Source organism: Orycteropus afer, unplaced genomic scaffold (assembly GCF_000298275.1).
Source record: "Orycteropus afer afer isolate SDZICR_OR568_19922 unplaced genomic scaffold, OryAfe1.0 scaffold00266, whole genome shotgun sequence".
In the NCBI taxonomy this organism is placed as follows: domain Eukaryota; kingdom Metazoa; phylum Chordata; class Mammalia; order Tubulidentata; family Orycteropodidae; genus Orycteropus; species Orycteropus afer.
The window spans coordinates 4,237,776-4,247,701 of record NW_006921853.1 but is presented as its reverse complement, the minus strand read 5'-3'; positions in this window follow the sequence as shown (position 1 = coordinate 4,247,701).

Below are 9,926 nucleotides of genomic sequence, written 5' to 3'. Positions count from 1 at the left end.
TGCCAGCCTTCTGGTTAGCAGTCAAACGCCTTAGGCACTGTGCCACCAGAGCTCCCAATATATTACTGGATATGGATATAGATACAGATATGTTGTTGTTAGTTGCCTTTGATTCCATTCTGACTCCCGGTGACACCATGTATTACACTGAACTACTCTGTAGGGTTTTGTTGGCTATAATCTTAATAAAAGCAGATGGTCAGGCAAAATCATTTAGGGATCTTACATACATAGTTGCAGATATGGTTGTTATGTGGTGTCCAGTGAATTTCAATTCACAGTGACCACATGTAATAGAGTAGAACTCCCCCATAGGGGTTTCTTGGCTGTAATCTTTACAGAAGCAGATTTTTTTTTTTCCTACAGAGCCACTGAGTGGGTTCACACTGCCAATTTTCTGTTAGCAGCCAAGCCCTTGGCTGTCTGTACCACCAGAACTCTTTATAAAACCACACCAAAACCAAACTCACTGCCATTAAGCCAATTCCGACTCATAGTGACCCCCATTGGGTTTCTGAGGTGGAAAATCTGTACGAAAGTACAGAACTCTTTATAGATATTTATAATAACAAGTATAGATAAAAAATTGATGGGTCAGATTTCAGGCCACAGGCTGCCAGTTTGCTACTTCTGGCCAATTCTGGGCCCTCAAGGGAAGCATCCAGGAAGGATTGGTTGGTTGAATAAGTGAATGAATGCCCATCTGTTTAGAACTAGTTCAAAGTATTTTTTCCGGGCCAAGCTTACGTATTTCTGAGAGACCCCTCCATAGAGCCACACTGAGCTCCTGAGAATCTCACATCTCTTGGCCTTTCCGTGTATCTTTTCATCTTTTTCAACTATTCTTCCTTCAGAATTCAGCTCAAGGACCACACCTTCCCAGGACAAGATTGCCCCATAACCCCCTGGGCTGCTTATAGCACCAGTTGCATTGCATCTCAGTTCTTGTTCTGTCCACCCCTTCTCCACTCCAAAAAAAATGACCAATTTTTAGGTCAGGAACATGGTTTATATAACACATACCCAGTACACGTTTTTCAGAATGTTCAGGAACTATTAGTGTGAGCTACCAGCATTCTTCCGGGCAGTGTTTTGTTCTGTTGCACATAGGATAGCTAGGAATCAGGGCCGACTTGACAGCACCTAACAACAGCTGGTATTCTAACGCTGTATTAAAACCAGAACTGACTGGTATTGAGCCATGAGCTCTGTTCTGGTTCCGTGGTGCCGCTCTGACAGGAATACACCACCAGGGGGATGGCCGTAACAAACAGGAGCTTATTCTTACAATTTGGAGGCTTTAAGTATGAGTTCAAAGTGCCAGTCTTTAGGGGCTGGGTGAAAGCCCCTCAACCTTGGGGTCCATCTCTGCCTCCTGCTCCTGGCCCACTGAAGCTAGAGGCGTTTCTTCACTCAGACAGCTGCTGGCTGCTGAGGCTGCCAAGCCCAAGGTTGACAAGTAAAAAGGCACAGTCCCGATATTTACCAAAACCACATGGCAGGCCATTAACTTAAGTCTATTGTAAGTCCCAAGGTCAGCAGAGCATAGCAGGCTGCTGAGCAACAACACAGCTACTTGCAGGGTCCAAGTGTGCCATAGACTAGAGACCATTCCCAAGGCTTCTCCTTATATACAGGAAGCAGACCACATCCCAAAGGCAGCTACTCGGCTGCTTGTGGTAGATCCCACCATGGAGTTGATTACCAGTCTCATCATGGGAAATAACTACCACCAGCTGCCCAGCCACTCAACTAGGCCCAGCCAAGCTGACACACAAACATAACTACCACAAGCTCAAACTCAAAATGAGTTCAAAATCTGTTTCCATGACTTTCACCCTGGCGCAAACCACCATCATCTCTTGCTTAGATTATTCCTAACTGCACTACGCACTTCCACTCCTGTTTCCCTCTTCTTCACACAACAACAGGACTGTTTTTTTTTTTTCCCCATATAAATCAGATCATGTCCCTTTTCCACTTAAAACCCCCAAATCCACATAACTGAAAACCCAAATTAATGCATCATGATATAAAATCACTACGAGACAGATTATCATGTTGAATTCAAGAAGTCAGACGTAAATGTACGTACTAGATACCAAAAACAAAACTCACTGCTGTTCAGTTGGATCCAACTCATAGTGACCCCTCCTTGGGTTTTCAAGGCAGTATCACTATGGAAGTAGATCACCCAGTCTGCCTTCCAAGGAGTGTCTGGTGGGTTTGAACCGCCCTCCTTTTGGTTAGCAGTCAAATGCCTTAGCCACTACGCTACCAGAGCTCTCATGTTCCATATATATAAAGTTCAAGAACAGGTAAAATTAATTGATGGTGATAAATATCAAGACAGTAATGACTGAGGGAGAGGAATTTAAACGGAAAAGGGCATGAGAGAATCTTCTGAGATAATAACAATGTCTCTTTCAGAGATCGGTAAACTACAGCCTGCAAGCTAAGTCCTGCCTACCACCTGTTTTTGTAAGCCACAAAACTAAGGATAACTAAACTCTCACTGCCGTCAAGTCAGATCCGACTCATAGCCACCCCTCCTTGGGTTTCCAAGGTGGTATCACTACAGAAGTAGTTTGCCCAACCCTCCTTCCAAGGAGTGGCTGGTGGGTTTGAACCACCAGCCTTCTGGTTAGCAGTCAGGTGCTTTAGGCACTATGCCATTAGAGCTCCCAAGGTAAGAATAGTTTTCACGTTTTGAAATGATTGAGGAAAAAAAAAAGAATAATATTTTGTAATATATGGAAATTGTGTGCTGTTCAGGTTCCATAACTAAAGTTTTATTGATACACAACAGTGTCCATTGGTTACATATTGTCTGTGGCTGGTTTTGTGCAGCAAGAATAGAACTGAGTATTTGCATCAAGAACCATACAGTCCATTAATCCTAAAATGTATTCTGTCTGACCTTTTACAGAAAAAGTTTGTCAACTTCTGCTCTGTGTCTTGATCTGGATAAGGTCACATCCATGAGTATATATGGATGTAAATACAACTGAGCTATGCACTTAAAATTTTTACACTTTACACCTCCCCATATGCATTTTAAGGAGCTCTGGTGGCACAGTGTCATTTGACTGCCAACCAGAAGGTTAGCGCGCTATTCAAACCCACCAGCCATTCCACAGGAGAAAGATGGGGCAATCTACTTCCCTAAGGATTTACTGCCTCGGAAACCCAATGGGGATTGCTGTGAATTGGAACTGACTCAATGGCAGTGAGATTTTTTTTTTTTTTTCCAACATGCGTTTTATAGTTCAATTAATAATAACCCCAAAGAGATACCACTTTACACCCACTAGGATGCCTGTTGGAGGCCCTGGGTGCTGTAAGTAGTTAACGTGCTTGACTGCTAACTGAAAGGTTGGAAGTTGGAGGAGTCACAGAAGCACCTTGGAAAAAAGGCCTGGCGATCTACTTCTGAAAAGTTAGCCATTGAAAAGCCTGTGGAGGGACACCCCAAGTAATGACCTGACACCATTTTTAGTCCTCCTGTTCTACCTCCTAGTACGTTGCGTAGTACCTGGGCTCTTAAAAGCTTGCAAGTGGTTATGCAAGGTCTGACAATTGGTTTCTATTCACCTGGAGCAGTGGAGGAAGGAGAGTCAGGATAGGGAATGTGTGTGGCTAATTACCTCCATGAACAATTGCCTCCTCTGCTATGAGGCTAGATGAAATGGGTGGTATTGAGTTAACCATTCCTGAACAGTTTGATCAAAGATTTTATGGAAGAATCACGATCAAAAGGAGGAAAATGCAGAACAGAGCTTCAAGCTTTCACGGAATCCAGACTTTCTAGAGCCATGGAGGCTGGATAAATCCCCAAAACGATTGTCCTGAAATCATCTTTAAACTTTAAACCAAATATATCCCCTGAAGTCTTCTTAAAATCAAACAATTTAGCTAAACTATTAAGGAATGTCTACCTTGAGCATTATACTCTTTTGAGATCAAATTGATAAGTTGAAATATTAGATAGGAACCTCGGGGTAGTGAGTTTATGTTAAAGGAGGAAGAACAACTCAGAGAAGGAGGGTGAGAATGTACAGCTTGAAAAATGTAATCATTATCACTGGACTGTACAATCCAATGTAGGAACAGTTGGATTGGAGTATGTTTTCCTGTGTACGTTCCCAAAACAAGAAAAAAAAAAAAAAATCATAACATTGTGCTCTTTTGAAGAACTACCTCTGTGGGATCTAATTGACAGCAACAATTCCAGAGGTCAGATAGGAAGCTTAGGGAACAGTGAGGTCATGGTAATGGGAGAAGAACGATTCAGAAAAGGAGAGTGAGAATAATTGTACAACTGGAAGAATGTAACCTATGTCTCTAAATTGTATGTGTAGAAATTTTTGAGTTGGTGTATGTTTTTCTGTGTATGCTTTCAACAATAGTAGAAAGAAGAGCCTACTGGGCACAGTTCTACTCGGATCCACATGGGGTCGCCATGAGTCTAAGTAACAAGAACTGTTCTTAATGGATTTTTTTAAAAAGGAAGCAATGTGGAGAAATTGGGACTCTTGTGCATTGCTGGCGGGAATGTAAAATGCTGCGGCCACTGTAGGCAAGTTTGTGGTTCCTCAAAAAATTAAACATAGAATCACCATAAACCAAGAAGAAAAAAAAAAAAAAAAAGACCCAGTCAATCCACTCTGAGGTATATATACCCAGGAGAATTGAAAGCCAAAACTCAGGCATATACTTGGTATACCAGCATTCCTGACCGCGCCGCTATTCACGACAGCCAAAGGGAGAGACTACCCAAGTGTCCATCAACAGAGGTATGGATGAACGAAGTGTGGTGTGCCCATACAATGGAATATTATTCAGGCGTAAAACAAGAATGAAATTCTGATGCTTCCTGTGACGTGGATGGACTTGACAACTGTACTGAGTGGAGTAAGCCTGACACAGAAGGACGATTATTGTATGATGCTACATAAGTGAAGTATCTAATGTGATCCGTGTAATGTGAGTTATGAATGTAATATAAATTATTCCCACTGACTTGTACACTTAAATATGGCAAAGATGGTAATTTTAATGTTACACGTATTTTACAATAAATTTTTTTAAAATATTAATAACCCTAAAATACATGATCCCTGTCTCCTTTTTTTTTTTTTTTTTTAACCTTATCTACCCCTTGCTAACTATACTTCAGCCACTGAGTCCTCCTTTCTATTCTCCAAACCATCCATCAAGTTTATTTCTGCTTCCAGTCTTCATCTTTGTTATTTCCTCCATGTGAAATTCTTTTCTCATGACTGGCTCCCCCTTTTCAGTGAGCTCTCAGCTCAGACATTGCCTTCTCAGACAAGTTCCCTGACGTTAGTTAGCTCCCTCCCTGCCAGTCACTATCACATGATTTCTTCACAGCACTTAGCTGTAATTATCTTACTAGTTTATTTTTGTTTCATTTATTGTCTGCTCCCCTCACCACTAAAAGGTAAGCTCCTTGAGGGCAGGAACATTGTCACATGGTTCTCTTGATAATCAGTGAATAAATTTTTTTCAAACAACCCTGTGAAAAGGGATTGTTGGTCCTATTTTAAGGAGCTTTGGTGGTGATGTGGTTAAGGAATTTGGCTGCTAACCAAGGAGTCAGTAATTAGAACCTACCAGCTGCTCTGTAGGAGCTCTGGTAGCATAGTGCCTACGGCACTTGACTGCTAACCAGAAGGCTGGTGGTTCAAACCCAGCAGCCACTCCTCGGAAGGAAGATGGGACAGGCTACTTCCATAGGGATACCGCCTCAGAAACCCAAGGAGGGGTCGCTGTGAGTCAGGTCTGACTCGATGGCACATAACAACAACAAGCTGCTTCTGTGGAAGAAGAAAGATGAGGCAGTCTGCTTCTGTAAAGATTTACCAGCCTTGGAAACCCAAGTGGGGTTGCTACGAGTCAGAATTGACTATGGCAGTGAGTTTTTGTTTTGTTTTGTTTTGTTTTTGGTGCTGTTTTACAAATGAAGTTTTAGTTGAAAGAAAGTGAATGACACCTATCCTTTTAGACTCCCCTCCCATCACCCTTAGAGGGGAGGAGGCAGGTCAGCCTCTGAATGGGTTGGACCTAGCCTTTTGCTACTACTTCCTTGCTGTGTGACCTTGAGCAATTAGCTTCACCTCTCTGAGCCTCAGTTTCCTCATCTGTAAAGTGGGGATAGCATTGCTGATAAAAAAGTGCTTTGATGGTTTTAAAGAGCCATCTAAACACAGGGGTGTATTTGGGACCAATATTTCAGAGCCTCAAGCTGATGATCTTTAGGTCAAGTTTAGCCTTCCGATACACTGCATAGTATTTTTATGTTTTGGGTATTTATTTTTTTTAGTACTTTGGCAGGAGAATGAAGTTTCCAACTTGCCATAGGTCCCACCACTTGCCATTGTCTTGCACTAGGTGACTTCACACGTCTGTTGTATCTGCCTGGCTCCTGAAGACAGTTGAATTTTTGGTTGCTTCTTCATGCACATCAATGACAGTGAGTGCTCTCTCCTGACCCGGGTTTCCTCTGCCCACTGCATGTTAGACCCTGTGCTGGGTACAATGGGAAAGAGGAGGGAAGATGATGCAGTCCCTTCTCATAAGAATTAAGTCTCACACACGCCCTGGAGAGAACAATCATGGGAGAAGGAAGGGCTGCTTATGCACAGGGAGATAGCTCAGGACGCAGGAGAGTATGGAGGGATGGTCACTGGGAAGAGGTTACTATGGGGAGGAAGTGGGAGGGGAGCTGTTGCATTGTGGTAAACTGTGATCAATGACATGAGAAGAAGTATATGCAAACTGCTGTATGGAAAGTGAATTTGCTCTGTAATCTTCACCCAAGTCACAATAAATTAAATAAATAAATAAATATTTTTGAATTAACAAGTAAATAAAAGAATTTGAATCTAGTAAAAAAAAAAAAAATTAAATCTCACTGGGGGACCAGCTGTAAGCTTGGTAGAAATCATCATAGAATGTTTTAATGTGTGGGAAGAGGGATGGTCAAGGAACAGGGCAAATTCAGTAGGGCATTCGGGACGGCTTCCTAGAGAAGGTGTCATTTGAGCCTAGCTTTAATCAATGTAAGCACTCCAGGGAGATGGTGACGCTGGAGAAGGACAATGAATAGATTGTCTCCTGTGTGAGGGAGCAGGTTGAGGCACGGTTGGAGAGGTTACCTGTCTAGGAGAGCCAGGTGGCCAAATGCCCGGCATGCCAGGCTAGGTGGAAGGACATTAGTTCAGAGGTCACAGGAAGCTATTGAAAGTAGTTGAGCAGGGGATAGGCATGGTCTGGGCTATTTGGTTGACCTAGAACTCTGGTAGCGTAGTGCCTAAGGCATTTGACTGCTAACCAGAAGGCTGATGGTTCAAACCCATGAGCCACTCCTCGGAAGGTTGGGCAGTCTACTTCTGTAGTGATACCGCCTCGGAAACCCAAGGAGGGGTCGCTATGAGTCAGGTCCGACTCCACATAACAACAAAACAACAACTTCATGGAATGGCTGTGAAAGGAGGAAAGCTGCAATCAACCAGGTGTAATGGGGAGCACTTCCCAGGAGGGGGCAGTGGAGATGGGAGGAGAGACGCTGCGAAAGAATTAACAGAACGTGGCAAGCAGTTGATAGTAGTGAGATGAGGAGCCTTTAAACACCAATCCCCGTTGCCTTCTGTGAGGCCAGCCTTTCTAGTCCTCTGTACCGTCTACCTTCTTAGCTGCCCCTTCTTCTGGACTCTGCCATTAAATGTTGGTGTTCTCAGGATTCTCCCTCAACTACCTTCTCTCACGCAACACTTTCTCCTGGGCAAAGCAGGTATCTTGAAGCTGATGAAGTTTAAGCTTCCAGGTCCTTCCCTTGCATGGACTTCTTGCTTGGGTTGCTGGAAGTTGCTGGGGGTTATAGAAGTGTCTAGATCGGATGAGGAAGCCAGGTTGTGACCAGAAAACATCTGTATGTGTGTGTTCTGGTAATTTGCCTAAACAGATCTGGGGGGGGGGGGGGGGGGGGGGGGGGGCGGGGAATAACAGATCTCAGAAGAAAGGAATTAACCTCTTAGATTCCAGCAATTTGTTATGATTTTGTTCTATGATTTTTTTTCCCCAGCTACCAAATCTTAAGCCAAGGATTATGCTCAGCTTGGAATTTGGGTTCCCCTCTGTTTAACTCTTGAATGCCTGCCTTCTCCCCTAGGAGGCGCCCCTCAGATACCTTAGACTCATCTCTCCAAAACTGAGCTCATGATCTGAGCCCCAAAACCCGCTCCTCCTCCCCTCTCCCCTGAGGAGATGGCATCACCGTCCACCCAGTTGCTCAAGCTAGAAACATCAGCATCGCCTCCCTCTCCTTGAAGCGCCACAGGCAGCCACTAAGTCTTGTCCATTAGATCCTAAACATTAGATTCTATCCATATGGGTAAGTCCCATACCCAATCCTTAACCTAATCTCTGCACCCCCTAGTCCCTTGACAATTTATAAGTGGTGACAGCACCAATAACTGGCTTGTTGGAACTTAATAACACCACCACCACCACCACCAGTACAACCACACACTATTTCCAACAGCCTTCCTGCTCCATCCTTTGATATGCATGATTAAAGTTTTGTTAGTCTGGGGTCTTAAAAGCTTGCCAGCGGCCATGTAAGATGCAACAATTGGTCTTTCCTCATCCGAGGCAAAGAAGAGTGAATTAAAAATAAAGACACTTGGAAACAATTCTTCCAAGAGACTAGTGGACCATAAGAACCCTAGCCTACAGGACCCTAAGACCAGAACTAGATAATGCCTGGCTACCACTGCCAACCACTCAGAAAGGGATCAAAATTGGAGATACTAGATAGAGTGGGAGAAAGATGTGGAACTAAGCTCAAAATCATAAAAAATGACCAGGTTTACTGGTCTGATGGAGCCTGGTGAAACCCCTGAAGCTATGGCCCCTAGTCACTCTTTGGGCCTGGAACTGAACTCACTCCTGTGGCTTCCAGCCAAACTAGACAAGCCTATCAGATAAACATTTACACCAGGTAGGTCCATTCCTTAGAACAGTCAACCATGGGAGATAAGAAGGGCAGCATTTACACAGAGAGAGCTCAGAGGGTGGGAATGCATAGGAAAGAAGGACACAGGGAAAGGGTAGCCACAGGGAAGAAATAGGAGGAGAGCTGTTACATTGTGGGGATTGCATTCAGTGTCGTGAAACAAACTGTGTGTGAACTGTTGTACGGAAAATGAATTTGCTGTGTAAACTTTCACCCAAATGACAATTAAAAATAAAGAAAAATAAAGTTTTCTCAGGAGCTCTCATGGTATAGTGGTTAAGGCATTTGGCTACTAATCAAAAGGTTGGTGTTTGAACCCACCAGACACTCTGTGGAAGAAAGATGAAGCAGTCTACTTCTGTAAAGATTTACAGCTTAGGAAACCCAATGAAGGTCGCTGTGAATTAGAATGGACTCCCTGGCAGTGAGTTTGGGTTTTGGAGTTTCAGTCTTATATAAAGTGCTATGCAGATGAAGCCTTCAGCACCCTTCCAATCTGATAGCTGCCACTAACCCCCTTCATAAGTAAACATTCTGGTGTCTTGGCAGTCTGCACCAGACTCCTAATTAGTCTTCCTGCAGCTAGTTTTGCCCCCAGAGTCCCAGCTCTTACGAGGAGAGAGAGAATGAACATGTGGGAGTATAATATAACGTCAGAGTCTGGTAAGGGCTAAAAACATAATAAAGCAGGTGGAAGGGGGCAGAAGTGAGGGTTGAGAGATTTTAGATGAGGTGGGCTCTGGTAAAATGGCAAGTGGTCTCCTACTTTGGCGAGTAGCAACTGGAATCTTAAAAGCTTGCAAGCAGCCATCTAGATGCAATGATGGGTCTCTCCTCATCCAGAGCAAAGAAGAATGAAGAAAACCAAAAATTCATGGAAACAATT